General features: G+C 39.3%; 1 protein-coding gene across 8 annotated transcripts in view; it reads left to right on the top strand.

Moving 5' to 3' along the window:
- Window positions 1-17,451, top strand: part of PEAK1 (pseudopodium enriched atypical kinase 1) — a 319,482-nt gene that overhangs the window by 74,538 nt on the left and 227,493 nt on the right. The window contains exons 3-4 of one of the 8 annotated variants that reach the window (XM_046008368.1): window positions 16,899-16,965; window positions 17,203-17,308. The exons of 6 other annotated variants lie outside the window; for them this stretch is intronic. The gene's annotated coding sequence lies outside the window, so the exon portion shown is untranslated. Of the gene's footprint in view, window positions 1-5,531; window positions 5,618-16,898; window positions 16,966-17,202; window positions 17,309-17,451 lie in introns of all 8 variants that reach the window. One more of the 8 variants, XM_046008369.1, reaches the window with a different exon arrangement.

Below are 17,451 nucleotides of genomic sequence, written 5' to 3'. Positions count from 1 at the left end.
ACAAATCACTATAAATCATTATATCGCATATGGCCAGAAGGATTTTTCTAAAGCAAAAATCAATCACATTCCTGCTTGGAACCTTTTTTATTTATTTGAGAGAGGAAAAAAGAGGTAGATGTGGGGGTGAGGGTGGGAGAGGAGGAGCAGAGGGAGAGGACAGGCAGACTCTGCTGAATGCAGAGCCTGAGTGGGGCTTGATCTCAAGACCCTGAGATCATGACCTGAGCCAAAACCAAGAGTTGGACACTTAACCAACTGAGCCACCCAGGCATCCCTCCTGCTTGAAATGTTTCAGTGCTTCACATTTTCTTTGGGATAAAGTCTAAACTTCCTCAATTGACTCATTGAGGATCCTTTGTTCCCCATTCTGGTGATCACTTATTATTTCATCTTTACTTATTTTGGACTTTGTTGTTGCCATGCCAAACAAGTACTCTTTTCTAAATAAACAACCTTGCACAGGCTGTAGTAGATCTGTCATGCTTCCTTTTCCATACAATCTCTAATGTATCTACTAAACTCCTTATAACACTCAGTGAAAAAATTAGGTTGTCTGACAAGCCTCTTTTCACTTCCTCAGGAAGAATTAAGTCCTTTCCCTTTCTGTATTTCCATTGTGATTTGTACACATTATATAATATTTGCACATCTGTAAGCCATACCTTCTACCTCCAAAAGCAAGGGCTAACGTAATTCAGCTTGGTGTTTCCAAGTATTTCCACTCAGAGTGCCTGGCACACAATAAGTGCTCAATATATGTGTGTTGAATGAATATTGTTGTTGTTTTTAATTAATTAATTTGAGAGAGGGAGGGAGAGAGTGTGTGCTAGTGAGCAGAGGAGGGGCGGAGGGAGAGAGAGTCCTAAGCAGACTCCCTGCTGAGCATGGGGCTGAATCTCCAGACCCTGAGATCATGAAACCTAAGCCGAAATCCAAGAGGCAGGTGCTCAACCAACTGAGCCACCCAGGCACTCCAGTATATTGTAATTAGTAGAGTACTTTAAGTGTGAATTGTTCTAAACAGAAGAATATGTTTATAGTAAGCTCTTGAACGGCCAAGGTAATTGAGGAATGAAGGATTCCAGTAATTGATTATGCTATGTAATAGCAAAATACAAATTACCTTTAGATAATTTTAATACAAAAATAATGGGTTATACAGAATTTATCTGTCTTTATTATAAGATGCTTCCACTTGATCATTCTGAATTGTATGGCTCTTTTAGAGCTGTGGCCAACGAAGCTGTAAGAAATCACGTAGTGTGCTTTGTTACAAGCTGGGGGTGTTTTCCAGTTGAGTTTCTAACACACTTATTTTGCTTCCTAAAGAGTTCACAATTACCTTATTATCAAATGCAAGTTTTAAAAATGCTCAGAAAACAGGCAGCATACTTTATGGTGTGTGTCTCAGTTTAGCAGACAACTTGCTACATTTGGGCTGTGCCCTCTTCTCTATTCAGTGACAGTCCTTGCTGAGCCCAAGTGAAGTCTTATGAACCGAGCTAAGCAGTTAATTAGATGGTGTTCTCTGGCCATGACTATTTCAAGAGTGCTTGATCTCCACCCAGATTATATATTTATTCTTCTCTCATTCATGTGCAAGTAATGTGAGTGGTTGCTGCTCATTTGTGTATTAATTTAGTGGTTCTCTTCTGCTGTCACCTGCTCAACCACAGTGTTGCCAATTATTATTTGCAAGACTCAGAAATTACTTTTATGTGTGTGGACCTGCATTTTCATATCTTTGAAAGTGACTTTTGACGGAGGCCTCTTTGGAATAGAGAAAATGCTCTCACTATATTTGCATAAATGATCTGAAAACCATCATGGTGGCTGAGCTCTGACTTCCTACATTGCTGTGTCATGTTCTCTTGTTAAACCTAGAAATCTTGCTGCAAAGCTTGATCCTTTTTAAAGCAGTTGTATATTTTCTCAGCAACATCCAGAAACATGTAATGTAAATATGACTGTTACTTAGTTGCTGTATTGTTCACTTGGCTCATCTCCATATGAATCCTTTTATTTTAATCAGTTTCTCAGTCAATCTCTCCCTTTAGCTGAATAATAATGAAGTATTTGTAACATAATTATTTTATGAAAATGAATCATCTTGACTTAAGTACAAGAATGGATTGACCTAAGTGTTAACTTCAAAATCCTATATGAAAGAAAGTAAAGGATTGATGAAGTAATTTTTAAGGATGTGTTTATTAGAGTCATTAATGATAGAAACAATAGACTTCTTGATTGAGTATGGTAAAATATTCAGCAACTCACTAACCCAGCTGTTCTGTTTAAATAGTCTGTGAATAAACAATAAAAATAATCCTTGCTACCTTATATTAAGCTGGTATCAGTAGAGGTTTTAATCTGGTAATATATCAAAAGACTTGTCTTTGATGTGAGCATTTTAATGTTAAGAAGCTGACTGATTCTATTAAACACAATGCAAACATTTATGTCTTTATAGTATGACTTTAAAAAATAATTATTACATGGATTGGGGCACCTGGGTGGCTCAGTCATAATTAAGCATCTGCCTCTGGTTCAAGTCATGATCCCAGGGTTCTGGGATTCCCACGTTGGGCTCCTTGCTGGGCCTTCTGACGCTTCCCCTGCTTGCGTTTGCTCTCTCTCCCCACCTCTCTCTCTGTCTTTCTCTCTCTGTCAAATAAATAAATAAAATCTTAAAAAAATAAAAATTATTACCTGAATTAAAACATATGATTGCTTGCTAAGGCATACTTTTTTTTTTTTTTTTGCACAAGTCAAGTTATGAATGAGAAAGATTTTTATTTTTATTTTTTTAAAAGATTTAATTAATTAATTTATTTGACAGAGAGATCACAAGTAGGCAGAGAGGCAGGCAGAGAGAGAGGAGGAAATAGGCTCCCTGCTGAGCAGAGAGCCGGATGCGGGGCTCGATCCCAGGACCCTGGGCTTTAAAGCAGAGGCTTTAACCCACTGAGCCACCCAGGTGCCCCAAGAAAGATTTTTAGTCTCTATTTTAAGAGAAGCAGTATTCAGAGGCACCTGTGTGGCTCATTCAGTTATGCATCTGCCTTCAGCTCAGGTCGTGATTCCAGGGTCCTGGGATTGAGCCCTGCATCTGGCTCCCTGCTCGATAGGAGCCTGCCTCTCCCTCTCCTGCCCTCTGTACACTCCCTCTCTCTCTTTCTTTCTAATAAATAAATAAAATCTTAAAAATAAAGAGCAAGAGAACAGTATGCAGTGTTGTAGGTTTTACTTGTGGTTCATCATGAACTACAAGCTGGCTATCTTTGGTAAGCCTTGGGCTTTTTCAGCAGTCAAATTGACTATTTTATAATGAAGATCAGTTGGTTCTTCAGTGTGTCAAAGTGCTCTGTAAATGTATACCACATTTAGAAATTCAAATTTTAGCCCCTTTTCTGCCTGCTTTTTGACTTGGGGCTTGTCACTTAAATTCTCTGAGTTTTTGTTCTGTATAGGTAAAGCAGGAATTTGGCCTGTGTATTCAACTCCAGAGGTATTATTTACATTGTGGTTAGCTCTTATAATCTGTAATTTAGATTATTTGTCTTTTTTTAAAACACATACTTGCTTCTATTCCTTCTTTGATGATTACCAATAATAGTACTGGAATGCATTAACCTTCACCTATTACATTTAATCTTTCTGTTGTGAGAGTAGATGGTAGTAGCCTCATCTTACTGATCCGGAAGACTGTGGGTCAGGAAATGATAGAGGTAGGATTGTAGTCTCTGATGCCAGTGTTATTTTTTATTAAAAATTAAACATGTAGCTCATGTGGAGGCACATTGCCACGTACCTCATCTAAAACAAACTTCTGATCTCCATTGTTTTCCTATTCTCTCTCTCTCTCTCTTTTTTTAAAAAGATTTTATTTTTTTACTTGACAGAGAGAGAGATCACAAGTAGGCAGAGAGGCAGGCAGAGAGAGAGGGGGAAGCAGGCTCCCCGCCGAGCAGAGAACCTCATGTGGGGCTCAATCCCAGGACCCTGAGATCATGACCTGAGCTGAAGGCAGAGGCTTAACTCACTGAGCCACCGAGGTGCTCCTCTTTTTATTTATTTATTTTTTTTAAGGTGAATCGTTAGAGTCTTACCAAAATGCTTTTGTGGGAAAAAAAAATGCATCTATTCAATAGCAGTAGGCATAGTTTGGGAATTTTAACATTATAGTACCATTACAAAAATCTGATTAGCATTACACAACATGTACGTATAGCTGGGAATCTTTCAATGATGGAAAATATAGTATGGCTTTCAAATAGATGGTTTGTTTTCTTTTAATAGGTATATTTTATTTTTAAAATATCACTTAATGTTATACTTTTAAACCTAAAGGTTTGTTTTGTGCTTGCTAGAGAAAGAAAACAGGTGATCTCTAAGTACTTACTAATTTTTCTTTCTGTTTTTACAATCCTAATTTATTTTGTGATTCCAAGAAGATGGTTACATGTGGCAAAATTTTTAAAAATTGTTAAAAATTTCTATTCTAGGAGGGTATTGTTTTATGGTGTCTATCTTTACATTTAAATTTTAAAAAGAAATCCTTGGACTATCTGAAATGAGTGGGCCAGGCAGGGATTAGGACAAGCACATTCAGAAATATTCATTTCTGTCTAGAGTTCATTTATGAGTTCTACATTTTAACATTTCTTCTATGAGCCTCAGATGTCCCCTTGTCCAGGTGTGCCCGTCCTGAACAGCGATCTTACTTAGAACGTTGTTGCTTTGGGGGTGATTGAACAGCACTGGTTCAGCCAGCACTCTGATGCTGATCCTTCCTGATTCAGAAACCTCTGCTCTTGGACATTTCTTTAACTTGTGTTTCTCTTTTTTCTGTTGAAAGATTCTTGGTGGTCATTACTAGTCCAAGTGTGAGTTCCCATGAGTAGCTCATTGGTCACAGTTTTTATTTTATCTTTCCAAATGATGACTTTGAAATGGCTATGGCAATTTGAGGGGTCTATCTGCTGCCATTCTTAACCCTGTTCACAAAACATGAGGCACCTCGGCCTTTTTGTCTGTTCTGTGAATATACCAAGTTCATTCCAGCTTCAGGGTCTTCTTCTACTTGTCCCTCTGTGGGGAATGGTCTTCCTTCATACTGTTGCTTGACTGTATCCTCCTTGACATTTAAGTCTCAGTTTTCATGTCCCTTTTTCAACGAGGTTTCTCTTGACCACTCACTATAAATGAGCATTCTTCCAACACTCTTTATTACATGGCCATGTTTTATTTTCTTATTTGCACCTAATGACTGAATAAGAGTTATTTATTTCTCTTTTATCTTCTCTGATGAGGACAGGGACATTATTCACTCCTATATTGCTAGCACCTAAGAATAGTGTCTGCCACAGTAGGAATTCCAGTAAATACTTGTTGAATGACCAAATGAAGGCATACTTTTCTCTTAGCTATTTATAAAATTCTTTTGTTTTTTTTGGTAGTCAGGAAGGTCCAATTAATGTTTATGTACTTTTGACATTTTTGTCTTCCTTTACTGTTTTGTTCCCTAGTGAATTCTTCAGAGGAAGGGGGAGAGAGCCTTCTAGTTTTCAAATTCTTGAGATGTGACTGTTTCAATTTATCTACTGCTTGCCAGGTAGGTGTGTGAGCTGCTGCAGCCTAGTCACAAATGCAATTAACAGGTAGGAAAATTGGCTCCTAACAGCTGCTTCAGTCCCGCTTGAGTTGGCCCCTTCCCCAGGGGACGGTCTCTGTCAGCCTAGCAAAATGAAATTGCCTTCCCGTAAATATTTTTTTCTAGGATTATAGAAGAGAAACAAATCTAGGCTTATAAAATGAGTTGAAATGTGTCAACAGGATAGAACAGACTAATGACCTGCCGCAGCAATTTGAATTCTGAGGCACAGCAGCAGCGTTTATCTTCAGAAGAGTTGACATTGAAACTGTAGCTCTTTTAGTTCTATCGAAATGACTTTATTATGCCAAAAGGGTAGAGTTAATAACTTATTTATTGGTGTTGGTGAGGAAAGTGACAATTCTATAAAATATAATTTTTGACCCTCAGAGCTTTGGTTTATAGCACGGATTTTGAGTCCTTGCTCTTTCAGTTAACCCTGTGGAAAGGGGCAGGTTTTGGAAAGAATGTGACTTGATCTCCTTTCCGTTTCATTCGCCAACTGTTTAATTCATTCAGCATGCGTTGCGCTTGACAGTGATAGAAGATGTTAACCATTGCTATGTGCCATAACCAGTATATTCATTTTAAAAATAGATGTAAGTGGGTTTTATATGAATAGTATGCTAGTTCTGAGTTTTATAGTCACATATGCCTCAATGTTAGCAACATTACATTCTGCTTTTCTCCTTTTTTTTTTTTAAAATTAACATATAATGTATTATTAGCCCCAGGGGTACAGGTCTATGAATCGTCAGGCTTTCACACTTCACAGTACTCACCACAGGACATACTCTCCCCAATGTCCATAACCCCATCACTCTCTCCCTACCTCCCTACCCCCGGCAATCCTCAGTTTGTTTTGTGAGATTAAGAGTCTTTTATGGTTTGTCTCCCTCCTGATCACATCTTGTTTCATTTTTTTCCTTCCCTACCCCCCAAGCTCCCCACGTTGCCACTCAAATTCCTCATATCAGGGAGATCATAGGATAATCGTCTTTCTCTGATTGACTTATTTCGCTCAGCATGATGCTCTCTAGTTCCATCCACATCGTTGCAAAAGGCAAGATTTCATTTCTTTTGATGGCTGCATAGTATTCCATTGTGTATATATACCACCTCTTCTTTATCCATTCATCTGTTGATGGACATCTAGGTTCTTTCCATAGTTTTGGCTATTGTGGACATTGCTGCTATAAACACTTGGGTGCACGTGCCCCTTCATATCACTACATTTGTACCTTTAGGGTAAATACCCGGTAGTGTGATTGCTGGGTCATAGGGTAGCTCTATTTTCAACATTTTGAGGAACCTCCATGCTGTTTTCCAGAGTAGCTGCATCAGCTTGCATTCCCACCACCAGTGTAGGAGGAGTCCCCTTTCTCCGCATCCTGCCAGCATCTGTCATTTCCTGACTTGTTAATTTTAGCCATTCTGACTGGTGTGAGGTGGTATCTCATTGTGGTTTTAATTTGTATATCCCTGATGCCAGGTGATGTGGAGCACTTTTTCATGTGTCTGTTGGCCATCTGGATGTGTCCTTTGCAGAAATGTCTGTTCATGTCCTCTGCCCATTTCTTGATTGGATTATCTGTTCTTTGGGTGTTGAGTTTGGTAACTTCTTTATAGATTTTGGATACTAACCTTTTCTCTGATATGTTGTTTGCAAATATCTTCTCCCATTCTGTCAGTTGTCTTTTTTTTTTTTTTTTCTAGTCTTTTGGTTTTGTTGACTGTTCCCTTTGCTGTGCAAAAGCTTTTGATCTTGATGAAGTCCCAATAGTTCATTTTTGCCCTTGCTTCCCTTGCCTTCGGCGATGTTTCCAGGGAGACGTTGCTGCAGCTGAGGTCGAAGAGGTTGCTGCCTGTGTTCTCCTCAAGGATTTTGATGGATTCCATCTCACATTGAGGTCTTTCATCCATTTGGAGTGTATTTTTGTATGTGGTGTAAGGAAATGGTCCAGTTTCATTTTTCTGCATGTGGCTGTCCAATTTTCCCAACACCGTTTGTTGAAGAGACTGTCTTTTTTCCATTGGACATTCTTTCCTGTTTTGTCGAAGATTAGTTGACCATAGAGTTGAGGGTCTGTTTCTGGGCTCTCTATTCTGTTCCATTGATCTATGTGTCTGTTTTTGCACCAGTACCATACTGTCTTAATGATTACGCTTTGTAATAGAGCTTGAAGTCTGGAATTGTGATGCCACCAACTTTGGCTTTCTTTTTGAACATTCCTCTGGCTATTTGAGGTCTTTTCTTTTTCCATATAAATTTTAGGATTGTTTGTTCCATTTCTTTGAAAAAAATGGATGGTATTTTGATAAGGATTGCATTAGATGTATAGATTGCTTGGGTAGCATAGACATTTTCACAATATTTGTTCTTCCAATCCATGTGCGTGGAATATTTTTCCATTTCTTTGTGTCTTCCTCAGTTTCTTTCATGAGTACTTTATAGTTTTCTGAGTACAGATTCTTAGCCTCTTTGGTTAGGTTTATTCCTAGGTATCTTATGGTTTTAGGTGCAAGTGTAAATGGGATTGACTCCCTAATTTCTCTTTCTTCTGTCTTGCTGTTGGTGTATAGAAATGCAACTGATCTTTGCCCAAGGCGGAATTGTGCTGCCCTTGCTAGGGCCTGGGCTAAGTAATCTGCTGGGGTTCGCTCTGGGAGCTTTTGTTCCCTGAACACTTTCCATAGAGCTCTGGAGGATAGGAATGAAAATGGCGGCCTCCCAATCTCCGGCCGGAGGAGCTGAGAGCTTGGGGCCCCACTCCTCAGCGCGCCCTCGGAGAAAAGCCATCAATCATCCCCATCTCCCTAGTCTCCGGCATGCTCTGAGCTCACCCAGCCTGTGATTGGCCTGTGATCGGCCTGTAATCGAGCATTTATGTCTCTGGCACATGGCCCTGTTTGGAGTCTCCAAATCCAGCAGATTTCTTCCGTGCACTCCTGTGCTCCTCCCCCTGGAGGAGGAAGCAAGTCTCCCCGGATCTGCCACTTTTGGGGTCCCTGCTGACTGCTTAAGGTAACCCCAAGCTGAGAGCTCACTCCACAGCTCCATCTCTCTAGCCGGCTTTCTCTAATACCTGTGAGCTCTGCTACACTCAGACACCCGATCCATCTGTGATCCTGCAGGACCTGAGACCACACTGCTCCTGCGAGAGCTCCATACCCACTTAGCCTCTGGAGCAATGTCCCTCAGTGGAGCAGACATTTAAATGTTCGAATTTTGTGCTCTGCTGCTCTGCTGCTCTGCTGCTTGCCGGGAGCCGGCCCCTCCCCTCATGGTCTATCTTCCCATCCCTTCGGCTTCACTTCTCCGCAAGTCCTACCTTTCAGAAAGTGGTGATTTTCTGTTTCTAGAATTGCTGTTCTTCTCTTTGATCTCCTGTTGGGTTTGTAGGTGTTCGGAATGGTTTCATAACTATCTAACTGAACTCCTGTGACCTGATGTCATCTCAGTCTGCTACTCCTCCACTATCTTGACTCACTTTCTCCTTGTTGATAAAGTTTTTTTTTTTTTTTTTTTCAGAATTTGAGCTAATTGTGCTCCCCTTAAAAGTCACCTTCTAATCAATACTCCCTTCTGTTCATTGCTTTATAATCTCTGGCCTTTCATGAAACTAAAAGTTTGTGTCATTAAATTGTGCTTTGAATCAGAAGTTTCTTCTATGAGAGTATTAACTTAGGTTTTGGATGAATGAGCTGTGCGTTTGTTGTGCTACTGTGGTGACTTATGGTGGATCCCTAGATAGCTACAGGAGGGGGTCTGGTCACAACAGCAACCACATGACTAGCGGCTTGGGACTTCAGGCCACTCTGATCTCACAGGAGGTGGATAAGATTTGGAGATGGAGTTCAGTCATGTGATCATCCAGTGATTTAATCATTCATGCTTATTTAATGAGATCCAAATAAGAGCTCTGGATACCAAAGGGGACCTCCTAATTGGTGAATATACTGATATACTGGAAGGACGACACACACGGACTCATAGGGAGAGGCCATGGACATCCTTCATTTGGGGACCTTCCCCCTCCACTTCAGACCCTGCCCATGTGTTTCCTGTATAATAAAGCTACAATATATGTATAATGCTTTCCTGAGTTCTGTGAGTTGTCCCAGCAAATTATCAAACTCAAGAGCATAGGAATCCCTGAATTTATGGTCAGATGATTGGAAATGCTGGTGGCATGGGGACCCCTGAAGTAGAGCTGCATTTAAAATAAATGCAGTCTTGGGATGCCTGGGTGGCTCAGTTGGTTAAGCAGCTGCCTTCGGCTCAGGTCATGACCCCAGCGTCCTGGGATCGAGTCTCACATGGGGTTCCTTGCTCAGCAGGGAGCCTGCTTCTCCCTCTGCCTCTGCCTGCCACTCTGTCTGCCTGTGTTCACTCTCTCTGACAAATAAATAAATAAAATCTTAAAAAAAAATAAAATTAAATTAAAAAATAAATGCAGTCTTGTTTGAAATAATGCCCTTTGTACTTGTGGATGCTGTAGTACCTCTGGGTGGTTAGTGCTAGGATTGAACTTTGCAGTACACTTATTTAGGGTTGAAATAGAATATGTATTTGTTATAATTAATTAACCAGTATTAATACATTATTATAAAGTTCATAGTCTGCATTAAGTTTCATTCTTTATATTGTACAGTTTCATGACTTTTCACAAATTCATAATGTCATGGGTCTGTCATTACAGTTTCATACAGAATAGTTTCAGTGCTCAGTAAATCCCACATTCCACTCCACTTATTCATCCCTCCTCCTCTTGCTCCCATACTCCTGACGCTACCCTCATCTTTTCACCATCTCTATAGTTTTGTCTTTTCAGACTGCCAAATAGTTGGAATCATATACGATGTAGTCTTTTCAGACTGACTTATTTCACTTAGTGTTATGCTTTTGAGTTTCTGTCATGTCTTTATGCAGCTTGATAGTTCCTTTTTATTGCTATATAATATTCCACTGTGTGGATTTATTACAATTTATGCATTCAGCAGTTGAAGGATATCGTGATTGCTTCTGAGTTTTGGCAATTATGAATCAAGCTGCTATTAACATTCATGTGCAGATTTTTCTATGGACATTTGTTCTCAAATCATAGCCTGATTTTTGGATCATATAGTAAGACTAAATTTAGCTTTGTAAGAAGCTGACAAACTGTTTTTGCAAAGTAGCTTACCATTTTGCATTGCCACTAAAATGAATGAGAGTTCCTCTTGCCCCACATCCTTGGCAGCATTTGTGGTTGTCAATGTTTTGAATTTTAGCCATTCTAAAATGTATGTAGTGTGGTGTCTTGTTCTATTTTTTTTTTTTTTTCCCTAAGAGAGAGAGAGAGAGTGTGCATATGAGCAGGGGCTAGAGGAGCAGAGGGAGAGGAAGAGAGAGAATCTCAAGCAGACTCCATGCTTAGTGTGGAACTGAATGAGGGGCTTGATTTCATGACCCTGAGTCCATGACCTGAGCCAAAACCAAGAGTCTGATGCTTAACCGACTGAGCCACCCAGGCATCCCTCTTGTTATTCTGATTTCCGATTTGCAGTTCCCTAATGGCATTTGATGTTGAGTATCTTTTCATATGTTTATATTCTGTCCTTAAATCTTTTTTGGTTAGATGTTTGTTCAGATCTATTATCCACTTCTTTTAAAGTAATTTTAAAAAATATTTATTTGTTTGAGAGAGAGAGCCCACGTGCATGCAGGGGGAGAGGCAGAGGGAGAAGAAGGGAGCAGCTCAAGTGGATTCTGTGTAGAGCACAGAGCCCCATGCCTGGCTCCATCTCATGACCCTGAGATCTTTACCTGAACTGAAACTAGCCCTATCCACTTTTCCTCTTTTTCTTAAGTAATCTTTACATTCAACATGAGACTTGAACTCAAGACTTAGAGGTCAGGAGTCGCATGCTCCATCAGCTGAGCCAGACAGGTGCCCTTTTTGTTCAGTTTTTAATCATGTTTTTTGTTATTGTTGAGTGTGAGAATTCTTTGTATATTTGGATAACAGTGCTTTTGTTTTTGTTTTTAGAGAGAGAGGCAGGGAAAAGGGCAGAGGAGGACAGAATCTTAAGCAGGTTCTATGCCCAGTGTGGATCCTGACTCAGGGCTTGATCTCATGACCCTGAGACAATGACCTGAGTAGAATCCAAGAGTTGGTCACTTAACTGACTGAACCACAGATGACTTGTGATCTCTGTCAAATAAATAAATAAAATCTTAAAAAAATATATGCTTGATTCTTACTAAGTTTTTTTCCCTAATAGAAAAGCTTGAGGAAAACAGAAATTCTATTAGTTAATGACAGTGGCTGTTTCTAAGCACCATCTTCCACATTGGCATCTATTCTCAGATTTATTTGAAGAGGTAAATATTCACTTGGATTTATAAACTCTAGGGTTTTTTTGTTTTTGTTTTTGAGAAAGAGAGGGGGAGCACAAGTTTTCTTTCCACATACTTGGATTTTTTTCCCCCCAATGTAGCTGCTAACTAGAATACTCAAAAATCTGATCTCAGTATATTTACTTGGTTCAAATAGGTTTTCAAGCAATAATTTTCTTCCATTTTTGGGTCGATCATAATATTACCTGTGAATAACAACTTAACACTTTCTTTTTCTAATGATTATGCTCCACCATGCAGTCTTTTGGGTCCTGACTACCTTTAGTCCTGGAAGAATGCCTCCCATCTTGTTGGCCTTCTACCTGCTCTTCCTGCTTGTTCTTATTCCTCAGAAACGGAGGACATTTAGTAGGATTTACTCAGCATCTCTTCTACTTACAGCCCAGGCAGTCACCTCTTTCATGGGAGAATTTAGAGGTTGGCTCTCTGTGCCACCATCAATTCAGTTTCTTTCATAATGTTGTTAGCAGAAATGCCCCCAAATTTGAAAAGTCCAGAAGAATATACTTTCATATTTCTCATTAATTTTGAGTCAGCAATGTTTTCTATTATTTATTTGAAAATGTATATGCTCTCTTCTGAAATCCCTACTATTTGTACATTTTATCTTCTGACTTTTCCTCCATTTGTCTTATTTTCCAATCATTTTTAAGATTTTTTATTTATTCATTTGACAGAGAGAGAGATCACAAGTAGGCAGAGAGGCAGGCAGAGAGAGAGGAAGGGAAGCAGGCTCCCTGTGGAGCAGAGAGCCCGATGCGGGGCTCGATCCCAGGACCCTGAGATCATGACCTGAGCCGAAGGCAGCGGCTTAATCCACTGAGCCACCCAGGCGCCCCTCCAATCATTTTTATTTCCCCAACTTTTGCCTTTATACTCTGGAAAATATTTCACAAGTTTGTCTTTCTCAGTGTCTAATTTGTTACTCACTGCATCCATAGCAGATTTTAATTTGGTAACTATATTTTCCATCCCTTACAATCCTATTAGATTGCTCTCTTCTTGTAACTGATATTCAGCTTTCACGGCTTTTAATGACTGAATCTTTTTTGGAACACAAACCTCACTAGATTGCTAATTGGGAGATTAAGCGATCTGGGGAGAGTAGATAGGCACCTTCCAGGGAGGTACTAGCAGCAAACTCTAGGTCTCTGAACACTATTTGTACTAAGTACAAATACTTCTGGTCTAAGAGGCAAGAGAGAAATTTAAATATTGTGACTTGTGAGACCACTCATCAAGATGTTGCCCCTCCAAGTTAATATATTTTTTGAAGTTATTGGGTATATTTTATTTTTATTATTTATTTTTTTAAGTAATCTCCACAACATGGATATAGAGATCAAGAATTGCATGCTCTACTGATTGAGCCGGCCAGATGTCCTGTCCCTCCCAGGTTAGGAGTTCTCCTACGTTGGAGAACTGCCTACCAAAAATTATCCTGAGTGTTTTGGCATATGAGCAGCTCTAGTTTCTAACACATATCCAAGTTTCTTCCCACCTATTTATTTAGCTACTGGTCTTTTCAACTGGAATTGAGTAAAGATTAGGAAATGTGTTTTGTCTGCTATTTTGTCTAACACTATTATCTGTATTCTTGTCATTATACATTACACTGCCTCTTACTATATTTAATTAATTCATACTTCTAGGTAGTATTTCCGCTTTACCAACTCAAAGGGACTTATAACATGTCATCCCAATCATTAGGATGCAAACACCACACTAACAACATTGCTCCCTAGGGAATCTTTTACCAAGGCAAGTAGTATGATGGACTGGTGGGATCCTGAATGGTCACAGTTTATAGACCAGGTACCTATAAGTCTTGGTTTTATTTTATGTTATTTTTAATCTATTGTGTTTTTTTTTTTTTTTTTCTAAGAGAGAGAGAGAGAGACAGAGCATGCGCTCAGTGGGGAGGAGCAGAGGGAGAGGGAGAAACAGAATCTTTAGAAGGCTCCACACCCAGCACAGTGCCAGATGGGGGGCTCAATCTCATGACCCAAGACAAAATCAAATGTTGGACGCTTAAGCAACTGAGCCACCCAGGCACCCCATAAGTCTTAATTTTAGAAAGAAAGGTAGACAGAATAACAGTGACCCAAGGAGGGCTGCTATGACCAGAACCAACTTCTCACAGAAGAAGCAAAGAGATCACCCCTAAAAGATAACCGCAAAGTACTGTACACTTTTGTCGCACAACCAAAGAGCTTCAGAAGCAAAGATTCTCATTCACATTTGTATTACAAGAACCATGCTAGGGGGGGCGCCTGGGTGGCTCAGTGGATTAAGCCACTGCCTTTGGCTCAGGTCATGATCTCAGGGTTCTGGGATCGAGCCCCGCATCTGGGCTCTCTGCTCAGCAGGGAGCCTGCTTCCCCCCTCTCTCTCTGCCTGCCTCTCTGCCTACTTGTGATCTCTCTCTCTGTCAAATAAATCAATAAAATCTTTAAAAAAAAAAAAAAAGAACCATGCTAGGCACAAAGAATCTAATATTCACAGCTTGCTGAGCTAAACAGACTGAGTTATTTGGCAATGAGGGCTCACCCCTATATTCTCTCATAAAAAAAAACTCCCTTTACAGGGACCGCTATCAGGAACCAAGGCAGCTTTTCCATTCATGAGTACCTTTTCAGTAGAGGGCTGATAGTAAACTAGTTTGGTTTTACCTTATTCATAGTTTATCAGTCAATGTTCATGTCCATCAAAGCAACTCTTCAGGCCAGTTTGGTTGTCAAGTTGCTTACGTGGAAAATGGTCTGAGTCCTCCCGTACAGCTCTAAGAAGTATAACCTGGTGATTCTACAGAACAATTTGGCAATACTTAGTAAACTTTATAATGGACTCCCAACAACCCACCAGTAGCAATCTTCAGCATATATCTCCATTAAATAAAATAAAGATTATTATTGCAGCATTGTTTATAGTACATAAATGCCACTAGGGGAGTGGATAAGTAAGATGCATATGTAGTATGCACGGATAAGAGTATGCACATTATAGAAAACTCTACAGCTGTTAGAAGTAATGAACCAGAATTCCATACAGCAACAAAGATAGATCATTTAAATATAGGGCTGAATTTAAAAAGATAAAATAAAATGAGATGTACAGCCAAATGCTATTTATGAAAATTAAAAACTTATGCACAGAAAACACTACATATCTTCCAAAGATACATGAATATCTGGAGACATATACTAACTAGATTGGAGTGGATGTTTATGGGAGGAAGCAAAATGAGTAGCGATAGGTAGATAGAAAGATAAAGACAACAAAATAAGCAGTCAAGAGATGGGTCTAGCCCTCAGGATGCCAGCAGTGAGAAGCATGATTCTATACTCCTGAAGTATGGGAAATAGGTAGGGGAATACAGGACATTCAAATAAAATCAAATGGGACAAGATAATACAGTCATGAGAGCTCTACTTTAGAAAAAACAAAAAACGAAACTGTTCTACATATGCTAAGACAAAAGTAGTATCACTAACTTTTTAAGAAGCCAGAAGTATTTCACTTAAGAGAAAAAAAATTCAGTAAATATTGATTTTTAAAAATCAAGGAATGTGGGTGCATGGGTGACTCAGTCAGTTAAGGCCTGCCTTCGGCCCAGGTCATGATCCCAGAGTCCTGGGATTAAGCCCGGCATCAGGCTCCCTTCTTAGCGGGGAGGATGCTTCTCCCTCTCCCTCTCCCTCTCCCTCCTGCTCCACCTCCTTGTGTTCTCTCTATCAAATAAATAAATAAAATCTCTAAAAATAAAAAATAAAAAATTAATAAAATAAAAAAATCAAGAAAGAATAATCGCTGAGATTATAACCAATAACCTAAAGTAAGTACATAAAACCTAACTCAGAATTTGACTATTTGTCTGAAATTAATAGGTCTATAACATTCTGAGGTTAATCTGTTTATATCATCTGTAATATAAAGACCCTGAATGTAAAATCCTGAATGTAAAATCCTGAACAGAAAATACACTATACTCTGACACAGAAAATCTATACTCATCTAACTCAATTTTTAATCTATTCCCTTATCTTAGAGATCATGTTGCAAAACATTTGCTACGGACCAATTCCTGAATAAGATGGTACCTAAAACCATGGCATCACATAAAAAATGAAACTATAGAAAATTTAGTAGAAAAAAGTCATTTTTCAGTGCCCCTTTATTAGTACAGCACCAATATGAACACAGTTTTAATAGAAGAGGGGTGAGGAGACAAAATCTGGAACACATTTCATCCTTGAAGAGGACACAAGGGGAGAAACCATTTTAGCATCTCATGCAAGAGTTGAATTGGAAGAGCGGGGGCTTGAAAGTCACTTCTCTTGGCATATTAGGCTGTTCTCATTAAATTACAACCGAATCTGCCAATGATGCTTTACAACATAATAGATTTTTCAAGATGTCAATAGAAAAATAATCTGGATTGGAAATGTCATTATACAGCTTTCTGGAACCTATAATAAATGATCTTGGGGGAAAAGGGAGGTCATTATTTTTCAAATGTGCACAAACAGTAGAAATTCAAATTACTGTTTTGTTTTTTGTTTTTTTATTTTTGTTTTTCACTACAGAACTCAAGCTATACACCAGTTAAAGGTTATAAAATGAGCAATAATAATCAAATCCACAGCGACAGGTTAGTGTACACAATTAACACAGCAGGCAGTGGAAGTACCTTCTCTAAAGATGGCAGTCTTGTATGGTACAGACTTAATTTAGGCCATAAAAAATTCTACAAAGAGTTGACAGTTTTTGCTTATACTGGGTGAAACTGGCTGATAGATCAGCATAAATAATTAGGTTCAACTCTCCTTCCCCCTACAGGAATATAGTCACTTTCCTCAAGCTAGGAGAGGAAGCTACACCTTTACCTCCAGCCTAAATCGTAGAGGTCTTCTTTTTTTTTTTTTTTTTTTTTTTTAGATTTTTTTATTTTTTTTTATTTATTTGACAGAGAGAGATCACAAGTAGATAGAGAGGCAGGCAGAGAGAGAGAGAGAGAGAGGGAAGCAGGCTCCCCGCTGAGCAGAGAGCCCGATGCGGGACTCGATCCCAGGACCCCGAGATCATGACCCGAGCCGAAGGCAGCGGCTTAACCCACTGAGCCACCCAGGCGCCCCCCGTAGAGGTCTTCTGATTAAACCTACAAATGGTGATGTTCTCTTCAGAAACTGGTGGTTATCGTAAAGGAAACCCACAATTAAAAAGAGCCCTCAGAAAGATATCTATACAAGGTAGGCTCACCGAATAGCAACACAGTTTAAATAATTAAGTTTTTCTGGTTTCTGTTGAACCCTTAACAGGGCAGCTGCGAAACACCCTACCAATGATCTAATACACCTGTGTGTGCATTCTAAAAAACCCCCACAAACACTCA

The sequence above is a fragment of the Meles meles genome, chromosome 6 (assembly GCF_922984935.1).
Source record: "Meles meles chromosome 6, mMelMel3.1 paternal haplotype, whole genome shotgun sequence".
NCBI lineage: Eukaryota > Metazoa > Chordata > Mammalia > Carnivora > Mustelidae > Meles > Meles meles.
Note: the sequence above shows the minus strand (reverse complement) of the source record. Positions and strands in the feature narration are given on the sequence as shown.